Source organism: Hevea brasiliensis, chromosome 8 (assembly GCF_030052815.1).
Source record: "Hevea brasiliensis isolate MT/VB/25A 57/8 chromosome 8, ASM3005281v1, whole genome shotgun sequence".
NCBI classification, from domain to species: domain Eukaryota; kingdom Viridiplantae; phylum Streptophyta; class Magnoliopsida; order Malpighiales; family Euphorbiaceae; genus Hevea; species Hevea brasiliensis.
The window spans coordinates 21,822,363-21,834,659 of NC_079500.1; the positions used below are offsets into that span (position 1 = coordinate 21,822,363).

Below are 12,297 nucleotides of genomic sequence, written 5' to 3' on the forward strand. Positions count from 1 at the left end.
AAAAGTTGCTTGTGGTCTCCATGTTGAGTTGTTCACATTAGAATAAGCATTTCCCATAGGTTTCTGTTGATAACCTCCTGCATAAGCAGCTTGCTCTTGCAAATAATCATCACCATAAGAAGAGTAATCAACTCCACAACTTTGAGTTCCATTTGTGAAGGCAACTTGTTGCATAGTTGTAGGAGTTGAGGTTGTTGCCTTTGTGCAAAAATCACTAAGAAGCTGAGTCAACTGATCAAATTTTGCATTCATGTAGTTAACTGAGTCTAGTTCATAGATCCCAGCTTTCTTTGGCTCAAGTGCTCTAGGATTTCCCCATAAATGGGTATTATGAGCAATCTTCTCTAATAGATCATAGCATTCTTCACTTGTCATTCTCATGAAATCTCCTCCTGCTTGTGAATCAATTGTGTTTCTTATGGTCGAGTAACTCGTGTAGAAATTTTGAACAATCATCCATTTCGTATTTCATGATGAGGACATTGCCTTTCAAGCTCCTTAAATCTCATCCAAGATTCATACAAAGTTTCATCATCTCTTGGTTTAAAAGCTACCATCAAATTCCTCAATGAGTGGTTTTCCTGTGGGAAAAATTGAGATAGAAAAGCTTGAGATAAATGCTCCCAAGTAGCTATAATAGCTTGTGGAAGTGAATCATACCACTCCAATGTCGAATCCCAAGAGAGAATGGAAATAAGGTGAGCCGAATAACTTCATCGAAACTCCAGTTGTCTTTGTGTACCACATATCATCAAAAATTTCTTCAAATGAGAATGAGGATTTTCAAGTGGGCTACCTCCAAATTGTGAATTCAACCATTTGAATAAGACCAGTTTTTAATTCAAATTGATTAGCTCCAATAATAGGTCTGTTATCTCTCACATCAGTACATCTAGGAAAAGCATAATCTAACATAGATCTTCTTTGAGGATCATTTTGATTAACAACAGCATTTTGACCGTTTTGCTCGTTTCCTCCATTGTCTCCACCAATAGCTCTATTTTGATTCTCCATATTTTCTATTGTCTCCTCTTGCTCAAATATTTGTTGTTCTTCTTTTTCTGCTTCTTTTCTTCTCTTGTACTCCTTTTTGTTGGCTCGACAGAATTTTTCAATTTCTGGGTTGAACAACAATTCGGTGTCACTTGTGCTTTTCGATCGTCTCATAAACAAGAAAAGTACCTGAAAAACACAAGGAACAATAGTAAAAATAAAAGAAAATAAAAATTCTAATTAGCTTAAAACAATTAAAATCCAACTTAAAACAAACAATTCCCCGGCAACGGCGCCAAAAACTTGATACGGTGTGTCCGCAAGTGCACGGGTCACAGTAGTATAGTTTTAAAAAAATGATATCGATCCCACAGGGAATTGTGCTTAAATTGGGAATAAAAGTATAAGCTAATTAGAATGACAAAAATTAAAAGATATTAAAAATAAAATCTAAAAATTAAAATTAAGACAAAAATTAAAGATGTAAAATGAAATTTGGAATTAAAATTGGTATTTGAGAAATTAAAACTAGATCAATCAATTAACTAAAATTAATTAAACTAGATTACCAAAAATTAATTTGGAATTTCTATTTATGAAATTAAGAAGAATTAAATCTAAAAAAATAAAGTAATTCTAGATATTGGATTTAAATTGGAATTAAATTTAAATTGGATTTAAATTGAAATTGCTATTTATGAGGTTTGGAGAATTTATATCTAATTTCAATGAAAAATAAATTGATTCTAGAGATTGGATTTTCAATATTGTTTGCTTGTGATTTTTCCCTAATTTAGCCAAACACATGAGAATTGCAATTTTGAGGGAAATCAATTCTTAAATTTTTGAAACCTTTTTCAAGCATCTCAAAATTGGTTTTCATTAAATCAAACCCTGTTTTCACGGTATTTCAAATCTAACAAAACCCAATTAATGCTCTAATTGATTTTTGAAAGTTCCTTAATCTTCTTAGCTTATTTCTAACACCAAGAAAATAAAGTTTATTGCAAGATTATCCATCCCCAATATTCACTTTTCAGTCCATCTATTAAGGATTAAAACTTAACTTAATGAGGGCCCATTCATCAAGCATGGAAATAAGCACACAAGCAATAAATCAAAATATAACAATCTTCATTTAAATGGCTAAATCAGTTCAAAACCACAAAACAAATCAATATTTACAAACCCATCTCTAGAATCTCAATCAACTACTCACAAATCATTGTTTAAAAATAAACCCAAATGAAGAAATGAAGAAATAATGGAAATGTAAGCTTAAAGGGGTAGAAAAACCCAGCAGATTTGCAGCAGGATCTCTGCAGAAAAGTGCAGAAACTTGATCCTTGCTGCTGCTGGAAGAAGATGCAGAAAGTGCTCCTCCTTTTCCCTCTTTCTATCTTTCTAAAAATGACTCCCTTGCTCTCTATATGGAAAGAAAGTGATAAAGGGCACTTTATATAGGCAAGGGGACTGTTCTAGAATGGGTAAAAGGGGGAAGGATCCAGAGAAAGTGAGGTAAAAAGGCTGGAGTAACGGAAATGCCACGTCAACAATTTTCCAGTAAAAACGACATAAGCTGAGTCAGTTGTGTCGCGGGTTGTGTCGCTCTCGGCGTGAATATCTGACGATCGACACAACCTGCGACATAAGCTAATTCGGTTGTGCTGCAGGTTGTGTCGCTCTCGGCCATTTTTTTACTCAACTTCAAAATTTTTGCAATTCGATTTTAATCTCCTCCAAATGGCTACTCTGATCAAAATACATCAAATTTCTCCAAATTTAACCTACAAAACAAATAAATTCCAAAAATTAAACTAAGAAAAGTGAAAATTGCAAAATTGACTAAATATATACTAATATCTAAAATAATAGCTATGAATAAGGGTAAATTATGTGCAAAAATTACTCCTAAATGATGATATAAAATGCATGCATCAAGCATGCCATTGAAAATTGGAGATGCAATTACTTTTGACGGCTCAAAGATCTTTATTGGTCAAACAGATATGTCCAACATTGTTATTGGAAATATATAATGGAATTAATAACCCCTTCTTGTTGAATATGAATGGCTCCACACTAAGTAAATGTTGGCGTTAAGGGCAATTTTTTTTTGAATCAATATGGGTCGGTTTGGTTTCTGAAGAAAAAAAAAAACTTGTGTTCAATTCAGATCGAACCAATACACATAAATTCGAATGCTCCGCCCAATTATGCATTTAATTATGTCATTTTTTAATTAAATGTTAATATTATGTTTGTAACAAAATTACTTTTATATAAATTTGAAATTTAAAGTTAAGTAAAGTAATTACCATATTAAATTTTATATTAATTTTTATAATAATAAGTCTATATATTAAAGTATAGTAGTGGTGGTGGTGATGGTGTGATGGTGGTAGTGGTGGTGGTGGTGTTAGAGTTATATGCTATAAGTTATATAATATGCTATGTTATACTATTTTAAGTAAAGTTATATTATATAAAATTGAAATATAAATTTAAGTAAAATAAATAGAATATTAAAATTGATAGCAGTGGTGTAATGGTGGTGGTGGTAGGGGTGGTGGTGGTGCTGGTGGAGTGGTGATGTTGGAGTGGTGGTGGTGGTGGTGGTGGTGGTGGTGGTGTAATAGCGGTGGCAGTGGTGGTGGAGTGGTGGGGGTAGTGGTGGTGATGGAGTAGTAGGGGTGGTGATAGGGTGTTGGTGGTGGTGGTGTTGGTGGAGGTGGTAGTGATAGGGTGATGGTGGTGGTGGAGTGGTGGGGGTTGTGGTGGTGGTGCTGGTGGTAGTGGAGTGATAGTGGAAGTGGTGGTGGTGTTGGAGTTATATGCTATAAGTTATATAATATGCTATGTTATACTATTTTAAGTAAAGTTATATTATATAAAATTGAAATATAAATTTAACTAAAATAAATAGAATATTAAAATTGATATTAAAATTGATTGCAGTGGTGTAATGGTGGTGGTGGTGCTGATGAAGTGGTGATGTTGGAGTGGTGGTGGTGGTGGTGTAATAGTGGTGGCAGTGGTGGTGGAGTGGTGGGGGTGGTGGTGGCGATGGAGTAGTAGGGGTGGTGATAGGGTATTGGTGGTGGTGGTATTGGTAGAGGTGGTAGTGATAGGGTGATGGTGGTGGTGGAGTGGTGGGGGTAGTCTTTGGGGGAGGGGGAGGGTTGTGGTGGTGGTGCCACCACCACCACCACCACTACCACTATCACTCTACCACCACCGCCAACACCACCACTATCACTCCACCACTACCACTCTACCACCACCACCACCACCACCACTATCACTCCACCACTGCCACCACCACTACTACTATCACTCTACCACCACTCCATCACCACCACCACCACCACCACCACCTCTGTTGCCACCACTATCACACTACCACCACCACCACCACTATCACTCCACCACTGCCACCACCACCACTATCACTCGACCACCACCACCACCACCACCACCACTCTACCACTACTACCACCACTATCACTTTACTACTACCACCACCATCACTCTACTACTACCACCACCACTACTACTATCACTATACCACCACTCCATCACCACCACCACCTCTGTTGCCACCACTATCACACTACCACCACCACCCACCACCACTCCATCACCACCACCATTATCATTATACCACCACTATCACTCCACCACCACTACCACTCTACCACCACCACTATCACTCCACCATCGCCACCGCCACCGCCACTATCGCTCTACCACCACCATCACCACCACTACCACCATCACTCCACCACTACCACCACCACCACCACCACCACCACTATCACACCACAACTATCACTGCACCATTACTACCACTCTATCACCACCACCACTACCAATACCCTATCACCACCACCACCACCTCCGTTGCTGCCACTATCACACTACCACCACTACTTCAACAACACCACTCCACCACCGCCGCTATCACTCCTCTACCACTATTAAATAATTTAATATATATTCTTAAATTGATATATATAATTTATATATTGAAATTTATATCATATTTCAATATTTTATATATTGAAAAAATATAAATATAACTAGTTTAACCGTCACCCTACCCACACTAATCTAGCACCTCCATCATTATCACTCCACCACCACTATTAAATTTCAAACCAATTTTAATATGATAATTACTTTAATATCAATATTTATTGTTATAATATTTAATTTCATTTTTGAAATGCTATTTACTTCACTCAAATTAATATATATCAAATTTATATCATATTTCAAGTTAAAAAAAATAAATATAACTTATAGTATAACTTATCATTAAAAATCAATATCTCTTATCTTATAACAAACATATTATATGTCATAACTTATAGTGTATAATATGTCTATATTTGCATATTTCCCATAGCATTAAATCAAAGATATTAATCGGATTGAATAACGCAATTCCCTTGCTTTTGGAGATAGAACCACCATAACTCATCTTTTATCTCTACTCTCTCCCTATTATCATTCTACGGTTTCTCAATTCCAACAGAGCAGATAGTATTAATTATTATATCTTTATTTATTAAAATAATATTTTTAATTTATTTAAAATATAAAATAAAATAATTAAAAATTTAAAGAAAATTTGGACGCTACTCCAACTTTTCTTAAATATTTTTAATTATTTATTTTTTTTAATTTTAATTTTTTATTTTATTAAATTTTAATTTAATTTTAAATTAAAAAATAATATTTATAATAAAAATATTATAATATATAATATTATATATTATAATTTTATTTATTAAAATAATATTTATATTTTATTTAAAATATAAAATAAAATAATTAAAAATTTTAAAAAAAGGTTGGACGCTACTATAGGTAGCGTCCAACCTTTAATTTTTTTTAATTTATTTTTTATTATTTAAAGGAAAGTTAGCGTCTAGCTTTCCTTTAAAAATTTTGATGCGGACACTATTATAAATAGCATCCGAACCTTAAAAACGCTATTATAATTAGCGTCCCGCACTCATCTCGTCCAGCTCAGCGTAACTCACCCCTTTTTGGTAATTATCTTCGAACGCACCTTTTTTTTGGTATAATTTTGTTTTCAATTACACATTTTTGGTCAAAAGCCCCTTATTTCGGCCTTGTGTGTTTTCTTTGTTTGGCTAAGGGACAATAGGGTTATTTTAGTTGGATGTGATGGGTTTTTAAACTATCTTTCATAAGACAATATGCTCTGTTTTCCTTTGTTTTTTAATGTCAATGTCAAACATTATAAATAACCATTGTTGTCACTTTTAATGTTCTTCCTTTTCTTTTATAACCAGATAATCCATTGCTTATGTTAGTAAAGCATAATAATTGAAAAACTATAATTTTTCTACTTGTTTGCTATAAAGCACTAAGAGCACCATCTGCTTATCGGGCATTTTATCAGCATTTCTTTATCTAATTTGAAAGTGGTGTTAAATATCTCCTGAAGCAAAGATTGTAGAAGAATATTGAACTAAAGCCTAGCATAAAAGGCACATAAAACAGCAACCATAACAAGGTAAACCACCATAATTTTAAAACAACCCAATAAAGCACACCAAATGCAACCAATAATAACAGAGACTCGACCAAATTAGAAGAAGCAAGTACACACCAACAAGCTGACAGGATGAGAAAAGCAAACAAGTGGATGATAAACAACCTAAGGACACTGGACAAAAAATAGATAAAACAATCTCATAACCATAGAATGAATAAGCCAACACAATCAACAAAATAAATTTTCGTGATCTGTTTCTCATAAGCATAATCATTAAAATAGAATCAGTATATCCACCAAAATGAATGTCCATTGCATGTCTATTATGCATGCACGTTAAACTAAGCTAAGAACCCTATATGAGAGCTACTTTACTCCAGCCACCAACATGTCTTATTAAGTCTCACGTTAAACAATGAAACATTCATTCCCAGTGTAAAAGTCTCCACGTTCAACATATATATATGGAGATTAACTGAGTTTAGTGGTATCAATCTAATTACATTCATTAGCTCAATTCTTTCCCATGGATACAACACCACAGAGAAGGATTAGGAGGTCCATTAACTTGCCTGCATCTCCGGCAACGCTGGAAACAATGTACAATAGCACTAAGCAACAGTTGGAAGAGCTAAAAACTGAAGTGAATCAGCTACTGAAAAGATTGGTTCTTTATCTGGGTAAGGAATACATCACTGCTACCTTATTGGATGAGCCACCACTCTTGAAGTCTTATGATATCTTCCTTCAGTTGCCTCAAACAAATGGAAATGCAACAAACAATGACAACAATGTTATTGTCATCTCTGATACCTCAGCATCTGCTCATGTCATTACCCGGTGTTGAGTCATTACCTCATGCTGAATGAAGAATGTGTCAGGTTGGCGTCTTGTGTGAAGCTATGGAAAGGATTTGTTTTCTAATTCTATGTTTCGTGGATATGTTTTGTTATCTATGGTTATGTTTCAAAAATTAGCTTGTTATCTTGTTTATCTTATTCCCTTGTCATGTTTCTCTATTATCATGTTTCATTTGTGTTATTTTTGTGTTCACTTTTTTGTTAATGAAGAGCTATGTTCCATGTTGTGTTAAATAATGTCTTATTTTGCTCAAACATGAAAAATTATTATGTTTTATAAAGATAAAGATTTGAAACTCTAAATGTTATATGTAAATATAAAACTAAGACCTTAAAATCTAAAAGCTATAGCCCTCCATGATTCAACAAGAAAGATTAGTAAGGTGATCCTTCAAACGTGGCTATTATATTTTTTTTTACAATTGTTTTCCTTGTAACTTGCTTCATTTTATGCAAGCAATTTTGAATTGTCTTATAATCTCCTATGCTTCTTTGGCATTGTAATTCAAATCATTTTGATTGTAAAAAAAAATAAAGAAACACAATTTGCAAAATTTTTGCAGATATTTTAAATTTAAGGAAGTCATACCACAATTAAATATTTCTAGAAAATGAGAAAAATATCATGACAAAATCTTTAATCCACCAAAACAATTTCATAATTTAAATCTACTAATATATACATTAGGCTTTAAGATAACACATCAAAAGGGTAATCACTTCATTTTTTTCCAGTCACTATAAACTACATCAAGTAACATCCGAATAAAACCCCCAAAATGATCCCAAAGAACAAATCCTTAGAAAAAAGCACTATAATCCAATTTTTTGGACTCCATATTTCTTAACTGCAGATTACTTATTGAAGGAGATTCTTCACGTGGGTCTTCCTTTCCAAACATTAAGGATTTCTTTGACTCCATATTGATTGTCGAAAGATATTGTTGACATGGCTCTTCATTACCCAAAGTTGTTGAGATTCCAGATGAAGCAACAAGAGACATTCCATCACCACCACGATATGAATTCATAGGCAGATTGTTAGCATGATTGAATGCATGCAAGGCCTCCTCCATTGTGTCATATGATTTGTACAAGCTCCTGCTTACACCAATAACATGTGGGGCGCATTCTTGCCATGAGGTGTAAATCCCAGGTTGAAGACCATGGAAGACAACATAAAATTTTTCTTTTCTTCTATTGCTTGTGACCCTCATATTTTGAGAGTACAGTAGGATATGAACGTTAGATGAATGGAAGAATGAAGGTTATTCATCTCCATAAGACATGAAGTAGGTTATAGTCATAAAGAGTTTTCATGGAAGCTTTCAATTTTTAGAGTTCCAACAGCTGCAAATGTATTAATTTCACATTGAAAAATGTTGTTTGGTAAGTAGATATTAAATGAACAGACTTTATAGTTAAGTGGCTTATAAATGAGCTAAATGGCTTATAAATGAGCTAAATGGCTCACAAGTCACCCTAAATGGCTTATATCTTAAAAGGGTAAAATGGTAATAAATTTCAATTTAATTACCAATATGCCATTTTGAGCTAGCTTAATTTGAGTCGTGTAGCATTTTTGTTAAATTTAATTGTGAATTCTAATATTATTTGAATTCGGTTTCCAATGAATACATTTAATTATAATTCTATTTTAATGTAAATTATACTAAATTAATATTTAGTTAAGTAAATCCGTTAGATTTTGTGTTACTTCTTTATTATTATTATTAAGAAGTAATTTTATAACAATAATTTTAAAATTATTTTAATTCATTCAAAGTTTGAGCTCTCATTCTCATTTGTTCATATATATATATATATATATATATATATATATATATATATATATATATATATATAATTGTAGAAATTTAAGAAATACATAATTTACTAATTTGATTATTTTAATATTTTTAATGCATTTTGAGATTTATTTTAAAAGTTTTAAATTTAAATTTTTTTTATTATTGGATTGGAATGTATTTAATGTAATATTATTTAATAATTATAATTTCAATAGAGTACCATCATTTATTTCAATTTATTCCTTCAAATTACAAATAAATAGTTACACTAAATACACTAAATTTAATAGTAAAAAAAAATTAATTTAAAACTTTAAAAATTAAATCTCAAAATTATTAAAAATATTAAAATAATTAAATTATATATATTGTCGTTGTTAATTTAAATATTTGAAATTTGTTAAATTTTAATTAGAAAATATGAAATAAAGAGACATGTGAGTAAAGAGAAATAATTTTTTATTTGCAATAATATGTAAATCTTTAATTTACTGATAACATGAATTTTAGATTATAATTTAAGAATAGATAATATTTAGTTATGGAAACTTTATTGACATTTAAATTAAAATTAAATAAATTTAAAAGAAAAATTAAGGTGGAATGGCTTTTATAAATTAACTCGTAACCTCGAGTAATAATTACCTATTATTGAGTGAATTTGAGCATGTTTCTTAGGATTATGTCCCCAAGGAAATTTTTGAAAAGGACACTCTTGGGGCTATTGTTTCTTAATTGAATTATGTCTTGCAAAGCCAAACAAAGGCTTTTTAATTAAATTTTGTATTGCCATTAATATATTAATTAAACCCATCTTGATGGTTACTCTACTCATTTATTCAGGCCAATGAAGTTAAACCCACGGTAGATGGCTCAAATTACAAGAATTGTGGGCAATATCCAATGCCATCCAGCTCCCTTATGAAAGTATTTTTGATGTTGAACCTTGTGATTAATTTTGGATGGTTGCTTTCGGCCTCATGGATTTTTCTGTTTATCTGGCCTGGTAGCATAATTTTAATCATATATGCCAGATTGTTTACATACTTTTTTTTTTTTGTAATAGATTGTTTTCTTACTATTTAGTTTTTATATTTATTTATTTTTTAAATTATTTTTTAAAAAATGAATTTTTTAGTCCACCCCTTTATTTTTAAACTAAATTCTTTCTAACTTAACTCTTCAATTTTTATAATTTGAATAATACAATTATTTAATTCTCGTAATTTTGAATATATCAATTATTTAATCTTTATAATTTTAATAGTATAATTATTTAGTTCTTATAATTTTAAATTTGTTAACCATTTAATTTGAATAATATAAACAAAAAAAATATTTTAAAATAAAACAGTGAATAAATAGTTCATATACTAAGAAGTAAGAATTAAATAGCATTTTTTTTAAATAGAGGCATTAAATAATTAATTTTATTAAAATATAATGACTAAATACTAATTTTCCATTTCAATAATGATGAATTTAAATTTTGAAACTACAAATATATTTAGCTGGTGTGGATCTATAAATTCTATTAATTAAATATGGATTAAATTTTAATTTTTCTTTATAAGAATCGAAACTAAGACATCCATAATGCAAAAGCAAATATGTCAAATTACAAAATTACATGACATGATATTTTAAAATAATAAAATGAACTTCTTGTTTAAAGTTAAAATAAATATATTTAACTCTAATGATTTTTTATTCTCTTAATTTTGCTTATTTTTCTCACTTTTAGTATATATTTTAAATTTTATCAAAATAATTCATAAGTTAATATATATGCTACATATTTTATTTTATTCTTTTTTTGGAAGAATCAATTTTATTCAAAACAATCTTGCAATGCATGAGCTTGGAGTTTAATACAAAGCAAATGGCTATAAAAACATAAGGCATCTCGAGTAATAGCATGAGCTGCTCTATTGATTAGCTTACTAATCCAGCTTATAGAGAAATTACTTCTTTGCTGAAAAAGAAACTTGCAGTCCATGATAACACTATTGAACTTGATTTGATTCTCTTCAGAAGATTCCATAGCAAAGACAACAAGCTGTGAATCAAGCTCAAAATCCACATCATCAATCCCATGATCTAGTAACCAAGACAGAGCATAGTGAAGACTTAATGTCTCTGCAACATACACAGTACAACAGCCTGCCTAATAGCCACTAATAGCAGCAACAAACCCTCCTGAATTGTTTCTTAGAAAAGCACCAAACCGCATTCTACTCTCTTCTGAGAAAATTGCAGCATCAACGTTGCATTTGACCCTTTCCTCCACAGGCTTAGTCCAATGATTCACTAAAACCAACTTAGGGGAAGCAATTGAAAGAGCCTCCCTTCAATTTTTTGATGGCTCCTAATCATGCAAGAGCCTTAAGAGCAAATGAAACAATCTCCAAAGAGGCCACATACTGCTGCTGCCACAACAACAAATTCCTTGAAGACCAAATGCTCCAAGCAACAACACTCAACTTGGCTAAAAGAATCTGACCCTTGAGTTTCAAATAAATGGTGAAAAAAATCTACTAAACTCATCTAACATGGGGCAACTTGAATATTCATCAAATTCCAACACTCTACAACTTCAGACAATAAATCAAGGTATGAGTTGAATCTTCAATATTGCCACAACTCAAGCAAGACCCATGCATAATGACACCACATTGCGCTAACCTTTCTACTATTGGAAGGATGTTGTCACACGCCCTCCATAAAAAATTCTTCACTTTAGGGGGACTTGAAGCCTCCGCAATTTTTTCCAGCCATTAAAATTAGTTCCCCTAGTATGAAGACCAACATTATGGGCAATGAGCTTGTATCCTGATTTTACCAAGTAAAATTTTAACTACATTTAAATTTAAAAATAAAAATAAGTTGTAGGTATGTTGAATATATTTGTCCATATAAAGAGAATTTATATTGACAAGTACTTACAATTTAAAAAATTAATGACTCCATATTTTAATTTTAAAAGATTAGTTTTTATTAACCCACATTAGATTGGACCTAATAAAATTAAAATATGAACTTATTAATTTTATGGGCCAATAAAGGTTTGGTCTATTTTGACAATTAAACTATTATCGGG

At 31.4% G+C, this 12,297-nt stretch overlaps 1 non-coding gene across 1 annotated transcript; it reads left to right on the forward strand.

The window, feature by feature from the left end:
• Positions 1-465: 465 nt before the first annotated feature.
• On the forward strand, positions 466-572 carry LOC131182723 (small nucleolar RNA R71). Its single transcript, XR_009150984.1, has one exon. It is a non-coding gene; the product is annotated as a small nucleolar RNA R71 (small nucleolar RNA).
• The last annotated feature ends 11,725 nt before the right edge of the window (positions 573-12,297 follow it).